At 44.2% G+C, this 26,352-nt stretch overlaps 1 long non-coding RNA gene across 1 annotated transcript in view; it reads right to left on the minus strand.

Moving 5' to 3' along the window:
• LOC126913651 (uncharacterized) overlaps positions 1 to 13,648 on the minus strand; it is a 38,493-nt gene extending 24,845 nt beyond the window's left edge. The window contains exons 1-2 of the long non-coding RNA XR_007709303.1: positions 13,614 to 13,648; positions 13,353 to 13,467 (exon numbers count right to left, since the gene is read on the minus strand). This is a non-coding gene — a long non-coding RNA (uncharacterized LOC126913651). The remainder of the gene's footprint in view (positions 1 to 13,352; positions 13,468 to 13,613) is intronic.
• Between the last annotated feature and the right edge of the window lie 12,704 nt (positions 13,649 to 26,352).

The raw sequence follows: 26,352 nt of genomic DNA on the forward strand, positions 1-26,352 counted from the left end.
TAGCACGCTGACAGGCGAGCACTAATTTTTTGAGGTGTATAACCAGGTGGAATTCTAGGTGGTAGGAAGCAAAGGGCAAAGGAAGGAAATCCAATCAGCAGCCAGTTAGCAACCGAGAACAGGGAACTTTATTGTAGGGAGCAACCTAAAAGGTAGCACAGAGCTTGAGTTTTCTGTGGCATTTCTAAAGAGAAGGTTTGGTCAACATGCTCTCAAAAACTGGAAGGAAAAGGTTGAAATTTAGATACTATGTACATCTATGTGCTAAATGGACAAAAAATAAAAGATTTAACAGTTAGGATCTAAAAGATCTTAACACTTTTAGGTATGTTCAATTCTAATACACAATACATATTCTAGGTATTGTGAGTCTGGGCTGGTGCACTTCACATGGTATGAAGGTTTGTAGGAACTTTTAGTTTTCAGGTTCTCTTCCCTGCTTGTGCTCAGAAGATGGCTTCCCAGCAGACTACATTACCTGCTGGCCATGCTGCAGAGAAGGAGATCATGTGAAGAGCTGGTCATCAATTTGAATATTTTGGTTTCATTAGGCTGGTGGCAGAAGCAAGAGGTGATCCGGGTGATCAGGCTGTTTGAAAAGGGGAACTAAAATTCTATTTTTCTCTCAATTGAAAACTATGGTCAGAATGTTTCCATACCATGGATGGTGAAATTGAGTTGAAAACAAAAATCAAATCCCTTGGATGGAGCAGATGGGTAACACCTAAAAGAATCATGCCATTGCTTCATGCTTACTCTGCCGAGAAAGTCTGCGTGATCCCCTTCCTCTGTTCCTGCTGTTGCTTGGCTTAGGTGGATGTGACAGAGGAAGGGTAATTAATCCACAGCAGGTTCTAAGGCAGAGTGGAATTTGCAGCAGGAGAACATCTTTCTTTGCACAAATCATAGCCAAGAAAGAAAGAAAAGATCAGAGCTCACAAAGGAGATGCATTTTTGTAGAAGTAGGAGAGAGAAGTGAGGATACTCCCCCCACTGCATATATGTGGGGAGAGATTGATATTCAGAGGAATATATGTTTATTTGCAAAGCTTTGTTTGACCACAGGGGCAGAAAGATGAGCAGTCCTGGGTTTTAACAAGGAGCCTGGGGTAGTCCAGTTCAATACAACAACAATCCAAGGATTTAGCTAAAGCAGAGTACTCACAGACTATTGAGATTAACCACGTTGTGCTAAGCATGCTTACTCTGACATTGCCACTTCTTCATCGGGCACCTTCTCCTTGTTCATTCCACACAGAGCCTCTAGTGTGTCTTTCTGGGTGGCCATAGCAGGAGCTAACCATGCTCAAGCACATTTGCTCTGTCCTTGCTGCCTTTCTGGCCTCAGCTGTTCACTGCTTGGTATATGATACAGCACTGATACATTCAAACTGCTTTCCAAAAGTAAGAGCCACACACACATTGTGCTGCTATGCACATACCAATGATTATCCAGTCATATCAAGTATAGTGTAGCCATCCAGGTTATTTATGTCTAGACTTCAAGGACTGTTCGACTGGGCAGGGTTTGTTCAGTGGTCTCTAGAACTAGTTATTTAAGTGCTTTCTTTTGAATGATCTCATCTGGCTACTACAAACCCCTGAACTATAATGAGACAGCTGCTTGAGGCTGCTTCATCCCCATGCTACTAAAGGGGATCCAGCTTTAGTTCCCAGCATGAATTCCTAGCTCTCAGCAACCTGTACCATATATTATGAAGGTCAGTCATTTGGGAACACATGCAAAGAGGAGATGCTTTGTAGATTTCTGGAAACCCAGGAGTATTACCAGACTGTGAACATCATTTCTCTGCTAGTGTACAGACCTCCTGAATGATGGGTCATGGGAAGCCTCAGGTGCTACTTTGGCAAGTGCTGTCTTCCAAGAAAAAAGAATCAGAGCCCTTTTCTGCAAAGGCTCAGTAATAAACAGCACAAAAAATACTTGGTAAACACATTATTCTTGTTGAGGAAACCGCTCTTTCACAGTTCTGGGAAAAGAAATGATTTAGTCTAATTTTGATGCTGGAGTCTGCAGACAATCACTCTAACATAGTTCCTTTTATCATCATAATAATATGGTTTCCTTTCCTAGAGCTTATTTTTCTCCCTGGTAGATATGATGTATTGTGCTCTTGGGTTTCCTTAAGAGCTTCTTTTCTCTCTCAGTGCTGGTTTCTAAAACCATTCATTTTTATCCTGTCCTCACTTTACTGCTTAAGCGTTTGTAATGTTCTAGTATTCCATCTATTTTAATTGAAAGCTTAGCCAATCCAATAAACGTTGTTTTCTCCCCATTTAGACTGATGATGTGGCAGGATTAGAACCTGATCCAGGCTACAGTGGGGTAGCTGGCTCATCTCAGTGGGAGAGCTGGAACGGAGTGTTAAATTGCTGCGAGAAGAAACTGTTCCAAAGCCACGCAGATTCTTCACAGTGCTTCCTACGCCAAACATCCTCACTCCCACAGGGAAGAAAAGCAGCGTGGAAAGGTGGCAGTGCTCGTAATCTGTGCGACTGGCACAGGAGGAGCAGCCTGTGAGCGGCCTCTGGCTCCACTGACTGGCATGTGGTTCCCTGTAGTAGTGAAGCTCTGAGGGGGCCCCAGCTGATATGGGGTCGGGGCTTTCCCCAGCTCATCTCCAGCACAGGGGCCCAGCACTCACAGCCAGTGCTGAAAGCACAAGAGAGAGCTGCCACTGGCAGCTTTTGTGCTGGTCTCAGAGTTGAGGCCCACTGGAGATCTGGCATCTGAGGAGCAGAGAGCAAGAGCCTCCAGGAGCCAGCAGCACCAGCAGGAATGGGAGGCAAGCAAAAGCCATGAGTGGTTGGTGTTCCCATTTAGCACTGCCCTATTAAGCAGTGTTCTTTGCTAGAAATAACACCAACCTCAAGTATCTTCCTCTGGGAGGCATTCCAGTTAGGAACTTTTCCCATTTAAGTGAGAAATGCGGGGTGTTAAGAAGTGTTCAGGCTGGACAACAGTCAAATAGGAAAAAAAAATAAATTAAATAAAATGTGTAATTTAAGCTGGAGAACAACAAGTAGATAAGTACAATGGAGAGCATTCACTTTTTTTTCTTTAATCGAACCTGTGTGCAGAATAGCAGCTTTCTGAAAGAAGACCTTTTTTTCTGAAGTCCTGCTTTCTGCTGTATCAGTTCAAGGGAAGGATAGGTTTGCTCCCATGTTACCACTCAAGTCAGCATCCTCTCATCTTCCAAAAATGATGCAATAGTTTAATTGGTGTGCTGGTGTACAGTACGCACAAGCTTGGGGGGTTCTCAGCATTTGGAAAGGGAACATTATTCAAATGCTGATGCCCATCTAGCTGCAGATTCAGTCAGGGTTTGAGGGTGTTTTCTGAAGATGTCCAAGACAGAGGAGCTGTAATGAGGTTTTCCAAATGCTGTTGCTCATGTCAGGATCTGATCTTCCCCAGAGCACCCATTGCTCTCACTTGGAGGCTTAGCTCAGCTCTCAGTTACTGTTTCTCTGCCCTTCTGAACTGCCCAATGTCCTAAGTCTTTAACACACCTGAGAACATAAAGCAAAAATATTTCTGCTTCAAAACCCCCATAGTAGTCTAACTGACTTCCTAAACCCAGTGTGGCATTGGGTAACTCAAGTACCTAGCCTCAGGTATCCAGCAAACTGATGTACGATGTTGTAGAAGGAGGGAATCTGATTTTCTGTCCTCTGATGAAGTAAAATCAGTTTTCAGACAATCAAACATCTTGCACATAATGGATTCAAATTCCTTGAAGCCAATCTTCTTTCCAGAGGGTTGGGAAGCATTACCTCAGGTCATAAGACACCATCCCTATGTAAGGGAATTCATCAGAACAACAGAATTAAAACAAATTGCAAGCCGGATACTCTTGGACAACAAGTTTGAAGTTGGTCTTTTCCAGATGAAGCTGTCTAATAGATAAGGGGTTGTCCCAACAAATTAATTTGTTATCTTGAGTGTGCCTTCATTTCCTGTTTCACTTTATTTATTTATTTATTTTTTCCCCGAGGGGTCTTTTTCTCCCCTCAGTCTTCTTGTGATCTCCACTGGTCTTCATGTTAAGATGCAAGCTTCGCAAGTTGCGCGTGGTATCTGCATTCTCTTGAGATGGCCCATTTTGAGCAGAAAATGAATGCTTTTAGCAGACAAAATCTTTTTGCCTTCTAGGCAGAATATATATATATAAAAATCTGCTTATCATTATTCCTTCTTAAGATTTTTTTTTTTCAAAAGAAAATGCCAGTAAGATTCCAGGTCCACATCTGTCAAGCATACACACAAACCAGAACTATGTCACCAAACAGTGAGCTACTGAAAAAACATGCTTGCATGACTTTCTCAATGCGTTAACTCATTAGCTGACAGAAAAAGCTTTCCAACTAACCTGGACACAATTAATTACACTATCAGTAAAAACAAACATCATTTTTACAGTCAAACATAATAAGTCAGAGAAAGTCCACTCATTTCTGCTTAATAAGGATCCCAAAATGTTTTGCAAATATACTGATTTTGTCTTAAATCCTATCAGTGCAATAAGCAGAAACCAATTAGCAGTTTATTAGTGTGCTAAGGTGTTAGTAATTCTTTTTATATAATGAATCAATGTTTCTGTATTAACCTTCAGCCACTGATTAAGCAACTGACTAAAGCACAGACTGAACTCCAATGGGAACAGTCCACTGAAGTTAGGCATGTGTTCGTGCGTGTAAGTTATAAAATGTATATCATATTCAGGTTAAGAGCTATAAAACCTCTGAAAAGAGAGAAAAAATCAAACCGACATGTTTCCTATTGCTGTAGCATCGTTCAAAAGGTGTAGATACCTCCATTTCTCTTCCTGTCCCTACTACGAAGTTGTGATTTGATGGTAAGTCAACGCAGAGCAGCTTTGTGAGGAGAGCAGCAAAGATAATTGCTGCAGGGGTTAAGTAGCACAGCAAAGCACCCAACATGATGGTGAGAGAGAGGTGCCCACGCACAACTGGAGCCCCTTGCTCTGCCCTCGTGGCTCTGAGCTGCCCATGTATGAGTACAAGCTGAGCAAGGACTGCCTGGGGCCTGTAGCATGGTGAGGCGTGAATAGGGTACCTTGTAGAGAGCTGGCAGAGCTCCATCTGAATTTGGAGACAAGCAACATATCTGCTATCATGGCATGCAACATAGTCCATGTGGGCACAGGCAGCATGATGGCCTGAAGGGTTTCTGTGCCACCACACCAGCAGCCAGGCGTCCAGAGCTGAGGAGGACGGTACAACTTGCGTGTGCCTTTTCCATGTGAAAACTGACTGAAGCGAGCAACTGTTATTTTATTCCGAAAAAGAAGAGCCAAAAGATTTCATCTTCTCTCTGAAGTGATTCATTCTGGCAGGTTTCAGACTGTGTGCAATAGCAGTCATGTAAAAATAGGTAACATTTGCTTTATTAGATTTTTACTGCCTGCCTTTGTTTCTTGGCGCTGTCTTTTATTGTACCAATCAATGACCTAGTAAATGGTACCAGATTAATGAAGTACAGTAAATTCACTGCTTTAAAAGCCCCCAAACTTGCCAGAAATCCTCATGTGAGCAGAATAACCAAATAACTCATTTTAAACGTTTTTCATATGCCAGTGGAAGGTAGTACCTATCAGAGAACAAAAAAATTGTTACACGTCTGCACTGCACCTGCACTTTCTCTGTGTCTTGTCTGTGTCAGCTCCATTTCCTCACCTTGATATTTGTGGGGTGGGAGAATTTGCTTCCACTACTGTATCCCTTGGAGAATTTGCGACCTAGCTGGTGTTCTCACGATGAGGTAAAAATAGGATGTCTAAAATCAAAAGCGATTTCCTCTGTGGAGCCGCCAAAGGCACTCTTTATTGTCTCACTCATTTTCAGAAGAGGGAGGAGAGGAAGAAACCTCCTGGTCCCCTTAATTCTGTGGGCATTCTTTTCTCCACTTACTCAGTAAAACATGATAACACCAAGTTAATTGTGCGTTTCCCCCTTGCTGGGCTGTGAAGCCCCTGAAGGCACTCGAGCATAATGCTGCTTTTCATGGATATAAAGTGGCTGAAGCATGCAGGTCCCTGTGCCCCCCAGGACCTCAGTGTCTAACATCTGGAGACCTTCTTTCTCCACCATGGTTCCTTAGCTCTGCTGGAACAGGGGGAATGCTCCCTGCAGTTAACACACTCAGTGCCTCCAATGGTAGGGTTAGCAATGGGCATACGTGTGCCAGAAGTAGTCACAGGATGCCATGTTCTCTCAAACTCAGCTTCAATTTCAGTCTTCCTATCCATAACCCACAGGGTGGATGAGCTTCATGGTGCAGCTCCAGTATCTCTCACCTCAGATACATCCTTCTGATCCCAGACTGGTTGGCTGCAGATCCGCAGTGGCTTGTGGCTGCAGTTTCTGAACAGTAACAGCAGCATGTATAGGTGTGGGCTTCCTCAGGCATGGGAGGTGGTGTTGGGTGGAGGAAGCTCTTCACACAGTTCCTGAGAACCTACGTCATGTAGGAGTTGTGGAGATGCTGATGGTCACCTTGTGTCTGCCAAATGATGCAATTTCATCTCTTTGCACCAACGCTCACTCTCCAGAAATGCCATTGACAATGTCGATATTTCAATGAAAGCACACCTCAACTCAGCCATACCTGCGACGCATTATTTAAAATGTTTGGGTTTTGTTCTTCTGTCACCAGCACCCTCTGTTTTTGCAGAACAAACAAAAATTCTCTTCAGAGGACTGTTTTGGTGTGACTGTCCCATGAAATGAGTATGCAAGCATTAACACAAGGATCTTCTCAGAAGAGCTGTGTTTCTTTGTTCCTGCTGCTGACTCCCTCCACTGAGTAGCATGTTGCAGAAACACAGAGGCATGTGAGGGCAGGTGCAGTGCCCATTGCCTGTACTGGTGGCACAGGAGAACTCGCCATTTTCCTCTCCCACTACCATGACAGAACTTTTCAAAGGTGTTCCATGTTTGCTTGTTCCAGATTGATTGCTTCTGTGGCAACAAAATCAAAAATAGATTAAATGCTTATGAAATCTACAGCTGGTCAGAGGCTTTGTGAGGCTGATGGGCATTGACATTCTGGGGTCCTTCATTACAGTCATATTCTCTGTGGCTACAGCCACCGTGTGGTAAACTCCTCAAGTCACCAGTCACAACACTGGATGCCTCTTTTGGAGTCTCAGAGATGTAACAACTACCTCCATTCCACAAGATTTTCTCAGAGAGCTGCTCTGAGACCCTGGAAACTGCTCCTCGTCCGTGAAGAGAGAGAGGGTATCTCAAAGATCAAGGCTCTTCACTCGAAGTGTGATGAGTGTTTCTCTGAGTTTGCCTTATCTGATGGGAATACACATCAAAAATAAAGTAAAACAGCCTCCCCTAAACAAGCCTAGAGAGCTTGCCAGAAAATAAACCACAATCATACAAGTCTGTCCCTTTGGCAGAGAGGGTGATGGTATGAACAATATTCCAGAACTGTTAATTTTATTTTCCATCGGCTTTGGAAAGCATTTGCGTGTTAAATCAGTACACAGCAGGCTCAAGTGGATGCTGAGTCTATCCCAGCTCCCTAGAGCAATGAGGTGAGATTAATTTTTACTCAAGAATTCATATCACCATTACTTGAAATTACCATTTGTATTCTTTCATGAATGGTCAATATACTCTTGGAGGAACTTAGGCAACCTAACCTGAACACCTGTTTTGGTGCTTAAATTGGGTTTGTAGACTTGGGCTCAACCCCTCCTACCTTTAATCATCTGGCTGAGGAGATAAGGCTGGGGAAGAGTGCTCTTGTCTCCTTGCAGACTCACTGAGGAGACTGAGGGGAGCATGCAGACAAAACAGGCCAGCTGAAAGCTGAATTATCCTCTTGGTTACCTCCTCTGTCCACTCACCCCACGTGTATCTGAGGGCAAACATGCTTCTAACGTAGGCACCTTGGTCAAGTGGGCCTTGCATCATCCATATAGCTCTGCACAGACAAGAGTCATGTGTCCAGGGATGTGACTTTAAGTGCTTGTCCTCCAGCTATGGCATCAGCACCACTAGTTTGTGCCTAAATCTTAGCCATTACTGTGTGTTAAATATGCCAGGTGAAAGGCAATATATTCTCTCACTAACACTCTCCTTCTGTCTTCTTGTTGACAAGCCTTCCCTATGGTCTCCTTAAACTAGCACAGATTAAATATGCAAAGACTATTTTAAAACAGGAAGCTTTAGGGAGAAGGAAATTTGAGGCTGTGTTACTGTGGCAGAATGTATTTGAGATGTGCTCCATGCAAGCTGCGAGCTCACTGCTGTGGGAGGCACAGCACTGCAGCAGCTACTTGCTTTTCACATGAACAAAGTGTGAGGAGGGAGAGAAGTCACACAGCCACCAAAGGTTGTGGCAATGTCCCACGGGTTGATTCAGAGCATCCAAGTCAGGAGCTTCGCACCCCTCTTTGAATTCCCAGGAAATGCAAAGAGAAGCCTAATGTTAATCTGGGTGAGTGTGCTTCAGGAGTGCCCATTTCTCACACAAACCTTGTTTTTTTCTTTTGTTTTGTTTTTCTATCTCATGTTCTCTAATTGGCAAAGAATGGAAAGTCCTTGACCGTAGGGGCCACACACTTGCTGTTTCCTCTCCATGGACATGCATAGTATGACATTTTTGTCTGCAAGCTTTTGTGTGAATGCTTACATGGATGGGAAGTTAGTGGCTTGGCTGAGGACACCTGGAAGTTTTCCCTGCTCTAAGCCCATTTTCTGCCTACACTCTTTTTCCTTTTTGGTTCTCCCCTGATGATTTCACTCTGATACTATTTCTGTTTTTTTTTTTTGTTTTGTTTTTTCTTTTTTTTTTAATATCTTCTCTTCCATCCACTTCTTTCCTTTCATTCACCTCTGTTTCTTCTCTGAGCTCCATGAACACCTTTGTTTCCCACACAGGGGTGGCAGTGCAGGGGCTGCTTGTCTATTTTTATTTCCCCTTTGATTTTTTTTCCCCCTCCCTCCAGTATATGTTTTTCTTCTTTTAGTTCCCTCTTCTGAATCACTTTTCTGTTTTGGTCTTTGCAGAACCATTATCCTCTGAATCGTCTTTGCTCTTGACTATTCAACACCCTCTGGGCTGACTCAGCCTGGGCTGTGTGGGAACTGATTGGGAGTGAATCAGCAGCTCAGTGCTCAGAAGGGAATTAACAATCTATTTACTCTCAGATTATTCCTGTCTCTCCACCTCCATCTCCAGTGACCATTTTACAAATAAAACTATTTATAATCCTCGGATATATGAACAGGCAGAGTGGTAGAGAGGGGCTGGAAAACTTGCGTTAAGGCAGTAGGTGTCTGAAACCATTAAAAGTTTCAAGTGGCAATAGCTAAAATAAGCCCAAGTGGAGAGGAGATTATTAGCTAGGAGACTTGAGGGTCCTACGCAGCAGGTGGTCTGTTTCCAGAAATCAAAATGTTCTAAAAAACAGCAAATATCTTTCACATTCAAGTGTTATTTTTATTTAATTACAAAAATGGTCTTTCCTCATGCAGAAGTTACCACAAAGCAGGAACAGCAGCAAGTACGTATACAGGGTGGAAACTTTTATAGTATAGAGAAACATTTTCTGATAACATTTTGAAATACAGTTTCTGAATACTTCATTTCCAGCACAAAGACCCTTTTTCACACATGTACTTGGAGCAGCTAATGGGTGAAAACCACAGAACATGCAGAAGCTATTATTCATCAAAGCCAGATTCCTCTACCTCTGGGGAAATGCTCTAGCTAATAGAATATTTCCTAATTATTGTTCTTAGTTTAATATTATTGTGCTGCCTGCTGTTCCCACTACATTGGATGCCTGAAAATGTGGGAATATAGTGTCTACTGTTGACAGTGGGGTAAAACAGGAGCTAGTCTATAAGTGTCAAGATCTTACTATGGCATAAAGGAGATTCGAGCAATTAGAGGACTGATTCTGCAGGAGAGGGAATAGTCTCTGAATAGTATTTCTCTAATGGCTTCAGTCTGAATTTGACACATGCACCTCTGGATGAAACTGTGAGGTCTTTCTCTTTCCCACGTGCTTGAAATTAACTTGTTCTCTTTTGTTCCCCTCAAAATGACAGTGATCTGTCCAAGTGGCTCAGAAGCAACGGGAAAAAGTAGAGCTTTGTCATTTCACTGAGTTTCAAGGCCCAGAGACCAGGATGATCATTCACGAAAAATGTTTCATGAAATTCAACAAGACTCTTGCACTCTGTGTGCTTTGTCTCAGTTGAACACATGTTCATGGCTGGCCTGTAATTTCAGTACTGCCAAGTGAAACAAATTGAAGGGAGAATACGAAACACAATATCAAAGCCAGAGTAGAAAGAATTTGCTTTGAGGAAGCATCCTCTGATTTGCAGGATGGAGGGGCCAAACCTTTATTTAGGAGGAAATGCCTCAAAATATTCTCCATTTGGCATCTGGTAAACATTAAGCTTTTAACCAGTCCAGTCTGACATAGGTTTTGTATGTTAGATCTAGAAGTAACCTTCCATATAAACACAGTGTCACAGACCTGCCATAGAAGGATGTAGAAAGATCAAAGGAGGCATAAATTGCTAATAACCCTATTACTCGATATAAAAATGTACCACAAGAGAACCACTTGCTCGGCTTCCACTTTCAAAATGATTCACAGGTGATTAGGAAGCAGCTTAAGAGGACTATAAATACAAAAGAAAAAGAGGAGAAGATGTTTTTCATTGTTGACAAATTTTGGGGTACCCACCAAAGCAGGTAAAACACTGACTTCAGTAAAAGTTTAGCAGAGAGTTCAAGGAAAAACAGTATCAGATGTCACTTGTGCATTGTCAGAGAGCAGGAGAGAGAAATATTATTTTTTTTAAGCAGATAAATAATTTCTCACAGGTCAAATGCAATTGGTTTCAATGTGTTTAACATTCAGGAGGCTAAGGTTTTCATTAACAACAGCTAAACTTTACAGAGACACCTCTGTAGAAGAACAATTCATCTGTTTAACAGCACACTGTATGCCTAAGCAAATGTCTGGAGGGCTGGAAATATATTTTAGGGTCAACAAAATAAAAGATCTTGCTATTTGCCTTTTCTTCTTCACTGCTCTATTTGAGGAACAATCCTGTTAAAAACATCATTAAAGAGAAATTGTCTAGCTCTTGCACAAATAGATTATTAATGAAGATGTTCCCTGAGAAGTCAACCCAAGGTTTCAAACTGGCTGGGTTTTTCAGTATCACATAATGTGAGTGGTACAAGGAGGGCTGCAATGTGTGCCACACTAGTTACAGAGAAAAAAAAAAAAAAAAAAGGAAGGAACTCTGAATTAAAAAACAGAGCTTTTTTATTTTTCTGCAGACAGAACCACTATAGGATGGACATTTCCATTCAACAGAACAAACAATTGCATTATCCTCTCAGCTGCTTATGGTCCCATTGCAGCACAAGCAGGATGCAGACTCATCCTAGACTCCTTTCTTCTGACAGATTTTTTTTTTTTGAGGACCATCTGTTGTTCATACCAAATTCATGAAGGAAAAATTTTATCTTTTCAGTTTTAGAATTTTAAATCACTTCTAGTCCTTCCTCCCTGTTCTTCATCTTCTTGTTAGCTCTAATTTTAGAGCCTGCACTTGACCCTGAATGTCAGAGAGTATGTTGAAATGAGGAGTTGCACAGCCAGTTAGGGGACCATACACACTTCAGTTAGAGTTTGAGGACACACATTCATAGCTGAGTCCTTTTGTTCTTGCTCTGCTTTGTCTTGCTTTGGGCATAGCAGAGGCTGGGTGCTGGGGGCCGTTCACAAAACCCTATACAAAACCCTACACAGAGGCCGAGTGGGGCCTGCTGCCTCGGGGCCTGCTTGGAGGTACAGACAGATGTGAAACCAAACAAGAAACAGCAGCCACCTGCACAGCATTTTACTGGGGCTAATGGCTCGGGCTGGGCACACAGGCATTAATACCACCTCTTCCTGAGGGCTGGTTGTGCTTTAACCCGTCAGGCAGCTCAGCACCGTGCAGCCACTCGCTCCCTCCCACAGCAGGGCGTGGCAGAGAATCAGAAAGACAAAACTGTGAAAACTCATGGGATGAGATACAGGTACTTTAGCAGGTAAAACAAAGGCCGCGTGTGCAAGGACAACAAAACAGGAATCCATTTGCTACCTCCCATCGGCAGGCAGGTGTTCAGCCACTTCCCGGAAATCATGGCTTGTACTGCATAAGGGCTGGGAAGAAAACAAGCTATCACTCCATATATCCCCCCCTTCCCTCCTTTACCCAGCTGTTATTGCTGATTGTGACCCCATATGTTACAGGACCCTCTGGCCCCCTAGGGTCAGCAGTCCTGGCTGTGTCCCCTCCCAGCTCCTTGTGCACCCCCAGCCTCTTCATTGGCAGGGCAGCATGAGGAGCAGAAAAGGCCTTGGCTCTGTGCAAGCACTGCTCTGCAACAACTGAAACATGGGTGTGTTATCACCACTACTTACATTACAAACCTAAAACACAGCACCATAAAAGCTACTATCAAGAAAATTAACTCTATCTCAGCCAAAAACACTACAGGGCTCAATTTCTGTCAGCACAGAACCTGCCCTGACTAAAATTTGCTTTTCTTGGGTCACTCAATGGTAAGTGTGATAACAGAAGAGTCAAACAGAGAAATAAGTCTGAGTTCCACTGGTGGTGACTGCTGCTGCCTAGAGAGGAAGCCAGGCACAGAAGAAGAAGAGGCTGAGGCAGTGCAGAGCAGAAAGGTCACCATCGCAGAGACTAAAACTTTTTTTTTTTACAACCCTGTAGCACCAGGCCATAAACCCAACAACTGCTGGATGACCCATCCCAAGCCTAAGGAATATGTGCTATCACCCACACCATGATCCCCAGCTCCATGGAAAGGCAGAATAATTGCGAGTTTACTCTCCTTTCTTGTGCTATTTTTCAGCAAGCAGATTCATTTTCTGAAAGAGATGCTCAGGGCTGACTCTGCCTGGCATTTGAATGATATTGGGAAGCTGGCCTCTATAAAAGCTAATGATTTTAGTCACTAGCATTGTGAAGGTATTTTTTGCTGTTGTTCCTGGCATGTGTTCAGAAACATTACCATACCACCAAAATACTTAACAAGTACAATTTGCTCAGAGTGGACTTTCAGATGGCAGCAGATGGAGCTAACCAAAAAGTCTGAGAGATTTGCTTAATAAGTACAATTCCTGACCTCCAGTTCACTGCCCTTGACCTCAGCTTAGTAACCCCTCTGGGTATGGACTGATTGCTCACAGCTTTAGGTCTGTGCCTAACAGGAAAGAGAGTGAGACTGCACAGACCTGCTCTGCATGATCTTTCCTTCTGCAGCTATCATGTAATGGTTCTTGATGCGGCATATCAGAATGGAAGGATCTGTTGCCCTCTGTTTGCTTCAAAGTATTTTCTTCTCATCCTCTACAGGAAATAAAATGTTAAAAATAGCACAGCCGTCCTAATCAAAGGCCATATTTGTGCAAAATGAAACAAGCTTCTCAACAGCCAGCAGAAAGAATGTTGGTTTTGAAAACAATAGCACTACAGGGTTGGGGTCCTTCACGTACCTTCTAGGTGAAGTGAAGTGGAGCTGCTCCAGCAGGAAAACCAAAGATAGGCATAATCTGGGGTCCTGAGAAGCCCTCCCACAGTTCAGCAGTTCTGTTCTTCTTGCCATATATTGCCCCCTTATGGACAATAGGTGACCAGAAATGACAACAAAAGGGATTCTCAAAAAAATTCTTACGTTGTAATTATTATTATTATTATTATATAAATGTATTATATAGTGCCTAGATGGAACATGAAGTCCTGTAATAACCAGGACGTGGAGGCCAGGAGACTCATGAGTTCATGGCTATTCCAGAGTAACTTCAATGTCTTGGGTGCTGGAACGGGAATTACTCAAGAGCCTGATGACACTAAGTCAGAAGTGCTATTTGAAGTCACAAGGCTATTTGAAGATAGAATTAGAGCCTAAAATGACTTTGACAATAGGAAGAGGGTGCAACTCTGAAGAATAAGCACAAATACTCTGAAATTAGGCAAGAATAAAGTTACACATAGGGTTGGAAAAATTGTTTTTGCAGCTGTGTTTCAAGAATGGCTCTGTAGGTTTTACTGAATCATAAGCAGAGAAGGTTTGCACTTTTGCAGAAAAGGGAGATATTTTCTGGAAGTACATAAACAGAAACAAGACCTAAGGGGGAAAAAAAAAAAAAAAGGCTTATTGACTCAATGCTAGATGGTCTTAATTTCTTGTATTAGGCCATAGATGTCAGGTTAAAAAAAAAAAAAGAGCAGACTAGTTACAGAGCATGGAGAGCACCCAGAAAAGGCATAGAAGACTGTTCAGAGGTATGGAAAATATGACTTTTGAGAAAATAGAATAAAAACTGGACTTAAGCAAAGAAAAGACTGAGCAGAAGCACAGTAATGTAAAAAATATCTGCAAACTAGAAGAAGATAGATCTTTCTGCATGTCACTTGTGAGAAAGGTCACTGCTTATATCATAGCAAGGAACATTTACATTTGGCACAAATTAAAAATCTGGAGCCACAAGGAACATCAAGTACTAGATTGCTTGTCAGAAAGGTTGCAGAATTTAAAATCCTATTGGACAAGAGAACCTCCCAGAGCAAAGTGATGATGAATTCTGCACACTAATCTTCAAGACTGTGGGCCTAAAAATAGCTCTGAAATGTTGCCACAGAGACCATATAGGATGCTGGTTAAGAATGCCTTAATATTTATGGAAGGAACTCCAAGGTAACTTCCTAAAATTTACAGAAAGGACCCTAAGAAGTGGCCAAACAATGTAAATCACACATCAGGAAGGACTTACTAAAAGATAATGAAAATGAAAGAAAAACTGAGAGTGTGAGATAAGTTAGGTAGTGTGCTATTAAAGACTGAGTCAGTTTTAACACAGACAACAGCTGAAACACATTTGAGAAACACTTTTTTTTTTCCTTTTTGTCTCCTCTCCATACACAGTGTCTTGTTTTTTTTTGGCAGGGAAGGATGCAGAAGGTTGTAATAAGGGGGAAAGAGAGCACAAATTCTTCAGAAAAGGAGCAAAATATCGACTTGAGTCCAACTTCAGGCAGGTTTGATAATCCAGGACAAGCATCTCTTTGCTAGTGATCCTGCAGCTGGAACATACTCTGAGTGGACTGGGTCAGACATCTATGGAGGGGCCCATGCTCACTGGAAAATAATCATTGTTCCCAGCCTCTCTTAGCAACTGCTCCTTCCCTTCATCTGATTTTCAACATGACTGAAGAGATCTGGAAGAAGATCATAGATGCTGCACCATAAAGGGAAGGTCTCCCGTGATAATTTTAAGGGTGGCAGGACAGATGTCCACCACACCAAGAAAGTACTGAACCTCAGCTGGCTCCATCTCCCCACTGGCTGCATGGGGACTAAGCTGGGCTAAGGCCATCTGGACTGAGGACTGATTAAAATTTGTTGAAGCATATAAAAGATCTCTGGTGTGACTGTATGAAGGAGGGACGTGCAGAACAGCCTGGGTTCTGGCAGAAGCACTCCTGCCACAGACCTGTAAGCAATATCCTTCCAGAGGAAACAGGTGAGCCCTCTGTACATCCCCAGAGCACCAGGTAGCTCTGCAAGGCAGTGGCTGGCTCTAAGCTGCCCTGGGTACAACTATTAACAGAAATCATGGTGTGAGGAATAAAGCCATTGGTATTTTTGTGGAGATGTACATGCTGACAGCCACTCACTTCACAGTTTCAGCTCTCCTACTCCTTCCTGGATGGCAGTCACAGCAACCAACTCCCCAGCTGAAAAGGGTTCACTTTCCCCTGAAGAAGCACTTGGTTGCTAAGCAGTAACTATGTGGGCATTGGACCTCCACAAAATCTTGGGGATCGGCTTCACCAGAATGTCATGGTGAAGCTCAAACATCCCACTGAGATGTGATTATACACAAAGTTTCCATTATAAAGAGCTAATTTTACTGCAGCAGCTTAAAATAGTTCTGTGTTGTGGAGTTCTTCTTCTTATTTTTATTTTTAAGTGATCAGGGTGGACATTTTTGTTGAGAGCTTGGGTAGGTGGATTCAGTGTGGTGGTCAATGGTATGAAGCCTAGCTGGTGTCCAGAAGCTAGCTGTGTAACCCGGATGTCAATATTGGATCCAATATTGTTCAACATCTTCATTAACGCTATGGATCATGGGGCAATGTGCACGCTCAGTAAATTCACAGATGGCATAAAACTGGGGGGACTGGCAGAGTCACGAGGGGGTCTTGCAGCCAACCAGAGGGACCTTGACAGGCTGGAGAGGTGGGCTGCAGGAGCTTTATGAAGGTCATCAAGGAGAAGTGCGGAGTCCTGCACCTGGAGAGAGACAACCACAGGCACCAGAACAGGCTGGGGGCCACCCAGCTGGAAAGCAGCTCTGCAGAAAAGGGCCTGTGGGTCTTGGTGGTCACCAAGCTGAACGTGAGCAAGCAAGGTGCCCTGGCAGCTGAGAAGGTTAGTGGTATGCTGGGCTGCATTAGAAGGAGTGTTGCTAGCAGGTTAAAGGGAGGTGATCCTTCCCCAGTACTCAGCACTGGGAAGGCCACACCCGAAGTGCTGTGTCCAGTTCTGGGGCCCACAGTACAAGAAAGAGACGGAGAGAGTCCAGCAAAGGGCCACAGAGATGATGGAGGGACCAGAGCACCTCTGCTATGAGGAGAGGCTGCGAGATCTGGGACTGCTCAGCCTGGAGAAGAGGAGGCTCAAAGGGAAATCTTACCAGACTCTATAAATAGCAGCAGGGAGGCTGCAAAGAGGCTGGAGCCAGGCTCTTTCCAGTGGTGCCCAGTGACAGAACGGGCATAAACTGGAACACAAGATGTTGCATCTAAACACCAGGGAGCACTTCTGTACTGCGTGGGTGATGGAGCACTGGCACAGGTTGCCCAGAGAGGTTGTGGAGTCTACTCCTTGGAGATCTTCAAAAGCCACCTGGACACGGCCCTGGGCACCCTGCTCTTGGTGTCCCTGCTTGAGTAGGGGTTGGGCCAGAGGGCCTCCATAGGTCCTGGCCAACCTCAGACATTTTGATTCAACTGAAGGGCATTTGGACTCATAGATTTTGGGGACTGAAGAAGACATGGCACTATTTTCTACAGCAGCCAGGTAGAATGAGAGAGATGGACCCATCCCACCTGAGTAATGCAGAATAATGTCTCAAAAAATTTACCTTGCCTTCTGCTGTATACCAGGAAGATCCACACATACAAACTCTCTGAAAGTGAAACACTTCCTCTCCCCTTAGCATCAGCAGTAAAAGCTAGTGTGCTGGCATAAAACTGCTGAAGTTCTCTTTGAAGGCAGAGGGGTCATTCCAGAAGTGAGATCAGAGAAAAATGTTTTAAAAATTTGTCAGTCCTTCTTGTGAAGCAATACTTGCATGATGTACTCCCACACATGCATACTTTGACTCTGTAGACAAAAGTAGGATAAAGTGAGAGAGCATCTCACAGTAAGTGCAGTCACTGGATTAGACACTTGCAAAAACAGAAAACGGTGCTGTCACTACAGGCTGCAGGAGAAATGAGAGAGAAAATGTGCTACTTGCTGTGGCTGCTAGTTTGCTTACTTGTAGATGCTATGGGTTGTAGATGTTACCTTTTGTTAGTGCAAGGACACTATGTGTGTGATATACACATTTTTAAATATAAAGCAATTGTATTGGCTAATGTACAAAAGGTAGTTAGATCAGAACGAACTATTAGGCAAATATGAGTATGCTCACCACCCTGATTAGCCAAGGCTTGGCTAGCCAAGCAGGCACCAGCCAGGAGGACTGATACATCATACACTCTGGTGACATAGCAGAGCTGTCCATGATTCCTGGTACAAGTGTCTCTCCCTACCTGGAGAGAAAGGGAAAAATCATAGAAGGGATTACAGACTGCTAGTTCACAGAATCACAGAACCACAGGATCACAGAATCCTAGAATGGTTCGGTTTTGAAGAGACTTTAAAGATCATGCTGTTCTAACACTCCTGCCATAGGCAGGGACACCTCCCGCCAGACCAGGTTGCTCAAAGCCCCCCAGTGTTCAGCCTGTTCTTGAGCACTTCCAGGGATGGGGCATCCACAGCTTCTCTGGGCAACCTGTTCCAGGGCCTCACCACCCTGAGTGAAGAATTTCTTCCTTACATCTGATCTCTTTTAGTTTAAAGCCATTCCTCCTATCCCTACACTCCCTGACCAAGAGTCCCTCCCCAGCTTTCCTGTAGGCCCTCTTTAGGTACTGGAAGGCCGCTGTAAGGTCTCCCCGGAGCCTTCTCTTCTCCAGGCTGAACAACCCCAACTCCCTCAGCCTGTCCTCACAGGAGAGGTGCTCCAGCCCTCTGATTATCTCTTCGACTTTTCCTCTGGACTTGTAATAGGTCCATGTCGTCTCTGTGTGGAAGGACCCAGAGGTGAACACAGGGCTCCAGGTGGGGTCTCACAAGAGCAGAGCAGAGGGGCAGAATCACCTCCCTCGCCCTGCTGGCCATACTCCTTTTGGTGCAGCCCAGGACACGGCTGGCTTTTTGGGCTGCAAGCTCACATTGCTGGCTCATATTGAGCTTCTTGTCAACCAACACCCCCAGGTCCTTCTTAGGGCTGCTCTCAATACATTCACTGCCCAGCCTGTACTGGTGCTTGGGATTACTCCCGCCAAGACGCAGGACCTTGCACTTGGCCTTGTTGAACTTCATGAGGTCAAGAATTTCCTTATAAAGCAGTTTTTCATTTCAAAAAATGCCTATTTGTCAAAACTGGGCTGTACAGAAATGAGACTTGCAGAACAATAATTCCACTCTACCAGAATTATGGCAAGAGACATGCAGATGTGAAATTCCTGTGTAAGTCAATGGGACATGACACTTAGCTACCATTTTTGATGACAATGTTGAACACTGACCATTTCAAACTGGAGATGAAGAGTTTCCCAGGCAGGGAACCAGAGAGCATTCGCAAGCAGAGTGGCGTCTGGACACAGCTGGTTGCGAGGAGAAACTGGGCTTGGGGAGCTGCTGGCTGCTGGGCTGCACTGGAAAGGCCTGTCCTCTTTGGAAAGAAACATGTAGTTATTCCAGAATCAATCCAGAGAGCTGGTTTTAATCTTCATGGGGTGCACAGTGAGGAACTGAATTTATCCACAGCCTTGCAGGTGAGGACTAGCTTTGTACAAAGAAAGAAAGAAAGAAAGGAAGGAAAGAAGGAAGGAAGGAAGATTAAAAGTAACCCTTAGGAAATGCACTTGAAGGGTGTACAATAAAGCCTTCTTGCTCCCCAGGAAAGGAAAAGACTCTGCAGTGGGTACTAAGACAGTACCTGCAGGGACACCTTTGATGGTAGCAGTCAGAAGGTTGAGTTGCTGATGCAGGTACGAGCAAAGCAATCAACCTAGGCAATGGCAGAGAGCAGCAGGGAGAGGAGGAGCCCAGCCAGAAGGGAAAGTTGTGCCAGCAACATAAACTGCACAAAACAGCATCAACCACTCCATTGCCTTCTTCCAGGTCTCCTTGTTGCCTGGGAGGATTCAGAGAGACCATATTGGAGGGGAGGACATCCAAAGGGGCTGCAGATCCCTCGTGGTTCATTGCCCCAACCAAAAAAAGGTGTCCCCATCCTGTCATGGATCACCCCAGCGAAGGAGTAATGGGCCTTCCAGGAATGTTTTTACATTCTTTCCCCTGGAGCACAAAACACCTGCTCTGGTTCATGCCTGTTGAGATTGTTGCGGGCATGCCTAGACACTGAGCAAAACCCTGGGAGGGGGCATTTGGGAGGCTAGGAAGAGAAAAAATGTAAACACTTCGCACCGCACTGTGTACCCAGAGTGGCTGCCTCTGCTGCTGGGGCTGCCTGCGGCAGGTGGGAGCCACTGACCTGCCCTGGGGGAGGCTAGGAGAGGGGGGGTGTCCTCCAAAGCTGGAGGCCATTGCAGCTTCTGCTTCTTGTTTTCAGCACTGGAGAAGACATTGCGGATTTCTTTATCTTGCCACTTGCACAGCTTTTCCTTTGCTTCATCTTCTTTCCTGAGGGAAGGACGATGTGTTTTGCACTGCTGCCTTTTGCAAACATGGTGTTTGCAGCTTAGGCTTTACCAGGGGACTCTAGCTTTTCCAGGCACCAGTGTGAGCTGGCCGCAGCAGGCAATACCCTTGGGTGCATCTCAAGATGCCCCAGGAACCTCTGACGAGGCAGAGGACGCAGGCTTTGCTCCCCCTCATTTCCTGCTGGTTGTGCTCCCAAGGCGGGGGGGGGCAAACGGCATCACAGGCCTGGAGTTGTTGCTCAGCTCTGAGGAGACCGCCTGTTTTGTGTGCAAACACCTTCTGTGTTCTTTCTGCCACCTCACTTGAGACCTGCCGTTCTATCACTCCCAGTTTTTGTTCCTGTTAAGTGTGGAAGCAAGGGGCTGAAAGGGGTGATTTGACAGTTTACTCTGCTGCAGCTCTGTGGTGGTTTTACTCAGGTGGGCAGCTGAGATCCACCACAACAGTTCTCTCACTCCCCCTCCTCAAAGGGAAAGGGGGAGAAAACATGATGCAAAGGGCTCAAGGGCTGAGATAAGGACAGGGAGATCACTCAGCAATTACCGTCACAGGCAAAACAGACTCAGCATAGGAAGATTAATAAAATTTATTACCTATTACTAAAAAGCTAGAGAAGTGAGAAAAAAACAAAACAAAACAAACAACCAAAAAAACCAAAAACACCTTCCCCCATCCACCCTCTTCCACCTCCTCCCCCCGAGCAGCGCAGGGGAACAGGGAATGGGGGCTGCGGTCAGTCCCTGATGCTTCGTCTCCACTGCTCCTTCACGGTCACTCTCTGCCCCTGCTCCACATGGGGTCACTCCCAGCAGCTCTTCAAGAACTGCTCCCACACGGCTATGTACCATGGGGTTCATCCCTCAGGAGCAAACTGCTCCAGCACGAGTCCTCCATGGGCGGCAGCTCCCCCCAGACCCCCTGCTCCTGCAGGGGCTCCTCTCCACAGGCCGCAGCTCTGGCCCGGGGCCTGCTCCTGCGGGGGCTCTCCATGAGCCGCAGCCTCCTCCAGGCCACATCCACCTGCTCCACCGGGGGCTCCTCCATGGGCTGCAGCGTGGAGATCTGCTCCATGTGGGACCCATGGGCTGCAGGGGGACAGCCTGCTCCACCAGGGGCCTCTCCACAGGCCGCAGGGGAACTGCTGCTGCCTGCCTGGAGCACCTTCTGCCCTCCTGCTGCGCTCACCTGGGGGGCTGCAGGGCTGCTTCTCACTCCTCTCTCCAGGCTGCTGTAGCACAGCAGGTTTTTTTTTTCCCCTTTTCTTCAATCTGCTCTCCCAGAGGCCCAACCAGTGTCTCTCCCTGGCTCGGCTCTGGCCAGTAGCGGGTCCCATTGGAGCCAGCTGGAGCTGATGCTGGTCTGACATGGGGCAGCTGCTCACAGTGGCCACCCCTGCAGCTGACCTCTATCCAAACCTTGCTACATAAACACGATACATGGTTTATGTGTTTTTTTTTTTTTTTTTTTCTTCCCTGCAGAGCTAAGGAAGCACAACAGCACTACAGCATCATTGTCCTTTTCAGTGATGCCCCCTCAGCAGCAGTCCTGAGAAAGTTGTCCCTGCTGGCAGCATCAGTCTTTGTTCTCACTGTCAGCCTCACTTCTGCAGTTTTATTCTGCTTTGTCTTCATGCCAGACTGGAAGACTCAGCTGAAGCAAGCCATGAATCTAGGGAGTATCCAAGGATTACATCAACCAGTAATTTGGGAAGTGTTGCTCTGCATTTATTTCAGTGCCACGAGTCTGATAGGTTTGCTTGCCAATGTGTATGTATGTGATCCATTGGGTTCATAAAAAGTCTAATTAATTGTACTTTAAAAAGAGGAGCTAGACATGCTGTTACACATCTGTTACAGGCTGGCAAAAATAAAAATCTGGCCCTAGCATCCAGGACATCTGTCTTGCCTATTTGTCCCTTTTTATATAGAGTAGAAGTCAGCATTCTCTTGTTCTTTGGGTCATGGCAGTAACAGCTCCAAGCTTTTGATTCCCTGTGCTAACGTCCTGCTTTCTACACAAGAGTGGTGCTGGCCATGTTCTGGGATTTGCTGCTTTATTAGCATCCTCTGGAGGGTGAGGGCACAGTCTCTTTTCCTTTAGCCTGTTCCTTCATCACCTTTACTGTACTGCACAGCCACTGCAGTGCAGATAATACAGTAGCCATATGGTTTCAAGAGGGAGTATGAGTAGACCATGTGCACCACCTTAAAACACAGATACCTGCCAAGAGAAGGCAGATAACTGTTTTATGCTTGAAAAGTTAGAGCCAACATGTTTAACTCAAGACCAATACTGTATTAAGTAAGAGAATTTCACTAATGTGCATGTCTTTAATTCTATTCTTGCTTGAAAAACAGCAATGTAACAGTGATGAAGACAGAGCTCCATATAACTGCTTGGGATTTCTTGTAACTCATTTTTCTGTTAGGAGGGATTTCGCTTTTTTAAAGATAGGAATATCCTACAAAGTGCTTGGAGAGCAAGTACTCAATTTTTCCTTCTGCCGAGCAAGTAGCAGTACAACAAACCCTGCCCTACAGGGGCACACAGCCCCATGGTGCTCAGTGGAGTAACTGGGAATGAGGACTTTCTTTCTTTGACTGGTTAATTGAATGCCATCTTCAAGGGACTGAGTTTAAATTCTCATGCAGTAATTTTTAAACAAAACCAGCAATGTGCAAACCTGCCTGCCCTGTTGGCTCAAGCAGAAGAGATACTTCAGGGGTGCATAATGCCCAAAGTATGCTCTTCCAACATGAATATTTCATGCAGTGGAAGTACTGTTGAGATGCTGTTTCTTTCTTGGGATCTCCAGGGTCCAGGAGCCTTGGAAGAGTATCTGGAAGAAAAGCATACCGTTTTCCCACCACAGATATGCAGGTGTCCTGGGAATCCCACGCTTTGAAGAAATGCCTGATTTATTGCTCTTTAATTGCCCAGGTGATCCACATGTGACCAGCAAGCCCAGTCTATGCAGGCTCCACCGAACTTATCAAATCTGTGCAAAAATAACTGCAGACCCACACAGCAAAGCTGAGTCTTGCTACATTGCAATCACAGAACATAGTATCAGTTTCTGCTTGAGAAGCGTATAGTAGAAATATATGGCCATAAGCTAAGATGCAAACTTGAACTTGGGCTCAGTGACGTGTTTTTTTTTCTCCTACTCCCCCACTACTCCTGTCTCCCCAAAATGTTACTATTTAAGCCCCCAAATCCGCTTTCATACCCTAGAGAGTAATGCCCTTTCGTACTTAGGGTAGACTATTTATGTATTCCTATGTAATTCTGCTATGATTGAACCTCAGAAAATTCTTTACCTGTCTGAATACGTTCTTTGCTTTGAAAGGAAAGTCTTCACTTTGTACTTTAAATACCGATACAGATTATTTCCTAAATACTACCAATCATTTAAGTTATTTGCAAATCTAGTTGCACATTTTGCACATAGTATTTTTATTAATATTTGTTTAAGAAAAACAAACAAAAACAAAACAAAAACATAACCAAACAAAAAACAAACAACAAAACAAACAAAAACAACAACAACAACAACAGCAAAACAACAAAAAAACCTTCATGGTTAAGATAATGATACTAGTAGCTACTAGATAGCCAACGTGGGACTCCAACACCAGTGGATGCTGTTGGAGCAGCATGCATAGCTCTCTCCCTTGTCAGCAAGTATTCAGAGCTCGTTTGTATTCAGTCGTGTTCCAAAGGTTATAATTCATTCTATAAGTATCATTTTTCAGTATTTTTTTTTTCAGAAAAGCAGACAGACACATATCTAAAATACAATCACAGACTATGTAATCTCTTAAATTCACCTCAAAATGTAGTTCTCTTCTTTGCAGTTGATATGCAAATAAGAGTTGTGGGACTACACGTGCGCCGTGCATCCTGAGCCAGGCTCATGACATGGTGTGAGATAGGTTTTCACAACATCACAAGGTTGGTCTACACAAAATAACGCTCAAATGAAGGTCTCCTTTTGCCAGCCCCAGCATTGAAAGTCACACTGGTTTATTTGTTCAGCAGAAGCCAGTTCTCTCCTGTAGCTGCTTTGGCCAGGGGTCCAGCTCTCCATCCCTCACTCCTTGGTAGCGTGGTAACGTTTTGGCAGGTTGAAATTCAGCTGACCACTGTCTTAGCAGTGTACGATAAGCTATGGGCTATTTCCCTCTCTGCTTGCAGCAGTGCTTCTCCAAGGCTGAGAAAAACATGTTTTAGAAATACAGTGCCTTTGTAATACAAGACCTGAAAAAGGAAGGTGTCTTTCTACACAGACATTTTCCAGAGTGGAACTGCACTTGAAAATACACATATCTTAACTGTTGATAAAATCATTGTAGTGGAGATCTCCACCTCCTTCCAGGCTGTGCTTGTGCTCCAGGAGATGCCCTGCAGAGTGGTCCCTGACCAACAAATGCTACTTTCCACTATGGCAGAAAATCGCCAAACTCTACATGAAAAAATGAAGATACTTTTCTACTCCCATCTCCCTGCCACAGCACATGGCTGGAAGCAGAAGAGACACTCTCACTTCCTTGCTGGCTGTGTAACTATCTGAGCATATTAGTTTTTTGAGAGCTAGCAAATCCTTCAGCAAAATGACAATAATGCAGTAGCGATTCTAGCACACAATGTAGTTTTCCAAACCCAATTTAAACCTCAATACAGCAGAGGTCCTATTTATTATTCTGCAATGAGAACAGTTCAAAAAGATCATAACTTTATATTACTCTAACACCCATTGCTGCGTACCTATTCAAACCGCTGCTGATAGAAATTGTTATTCACATGTGCATCACAGACAATATCACAGTACCGTGGATTTAGCAACAATTTATTGGTAGTGTGCCTTACTGGGTATATGTCTTACAACAGCTTTAGTGATAACATGTAATTAAGCTCCACAATAGTAGTATTGGGAAGGGGGAGGATGTTCTTAACTTCTAAAATAAGGCATCAGGGGACCACTTTCAGTACAAACATGTTTAAATTTTAGTGACACATCCCTTTGTAAAAAGGGCTCGCATGAGAGCAAAGTTGTCCCTGTATGCAGGCACAGCACGTGCTCTCTGGTTTACAGATACATGGCCAAGCTCCTCTGCCTGATGTTGCCGGGAAGCATTAAAATCTTTCTGGAGCAGAAAGACCTAAGCAGGATTTGTGGATCAATACTACAGATACTAGCAATATTCCAGCCTGGCACTGTTTTGACAGTAGAAATCAATGTTTCCCTCTTACAGTCAGGCCTATATTCTCATTTCAGAGCCTGATGGTTTATGAGCCTAGTCTAAAACCCACTGAAATGAAATCTTTCCTTTTAATGGAATATGTTTCAGATCATTCCAAATATTTATTAATAATAATTGCAGTGGTAGGTATCTACTTCCGTACTTTCAGAATGAAAATAAACCCCCAAATATTGGTACTCATTTATGGTTCTTTCTCTAACTCTTAAAATATAGTCCTATGTATTTCTAAGCATGGACTGATGATCAGACAGCATACACACACTACATAACCCTGCCAGCATTTATACAAAGGCTTAGCTACTATTAGCCAAGCTAACGTCCTCTGGTGGAAAGTAAGTCACACAATTTTTAATATATTTCTAGTGCTAAATTCATGAAGTGCAGGAAAAATACAGTGACCAGGAGTTGTTTGCCCTTTTTTTCTCTGGTGCGTGGCTACAAACTACAATGTCCAGGAAAAATGGATGCAACAAGTCTCAAAATCTCAGCTCATCTGAACGGAAAGTCAGACGGACTTCACTGTTATATTCAAATGTTCAGGGATAGATACCCTCTGGAAAGTGAGTTCCTGAATGGTGCCACTTCATGCCCATCAGGTAAATAAAAAATAAGAGCAGATGTACCTCTAGGTTTTCCAAGGGCAGGAGAGTTTGCACCGTATATTATGATAACTAGCAGCTTGATTTTGGCTTTCAGGATCTGCTTTCCTCACTAGTATGATTTTTCTGCCTAAACCAAATCTTAAGTCTCACATAGTGTTTTTTTGTTTACTGTACACTGTCTTCCATCTCTCCAAACCAGGATCTCCTGTCTCCATTACTTTGCTTGACATGGCTTAGTGCAGACCAGATTTAGAAAGTCAAATTAGCTTTTTTAGGGTTGTCTTCAGTGACATTTTAAACTCCAAATCATTTATCCAGCTTTCACGTAAACAGTAACTACAGTTTTTGATACTACCCA

This window comes from Cygnus atratus, chromosome Z (assembly GCF_013377495.2).
Source record: "Cygnus atratus isolate AKBS03 ecotype Queensland, Australia chromosome Z, CAtr_DNAZoo_HiC_assembly, whole genome shotgun sequence".
Classification (NCBI taxonomy): domain Eukaryota; kingdom Metazoa; phylum Chordata; class Aves; order Anseriformes; family Anatidae; genus Cygnus; species Cygnus atratus.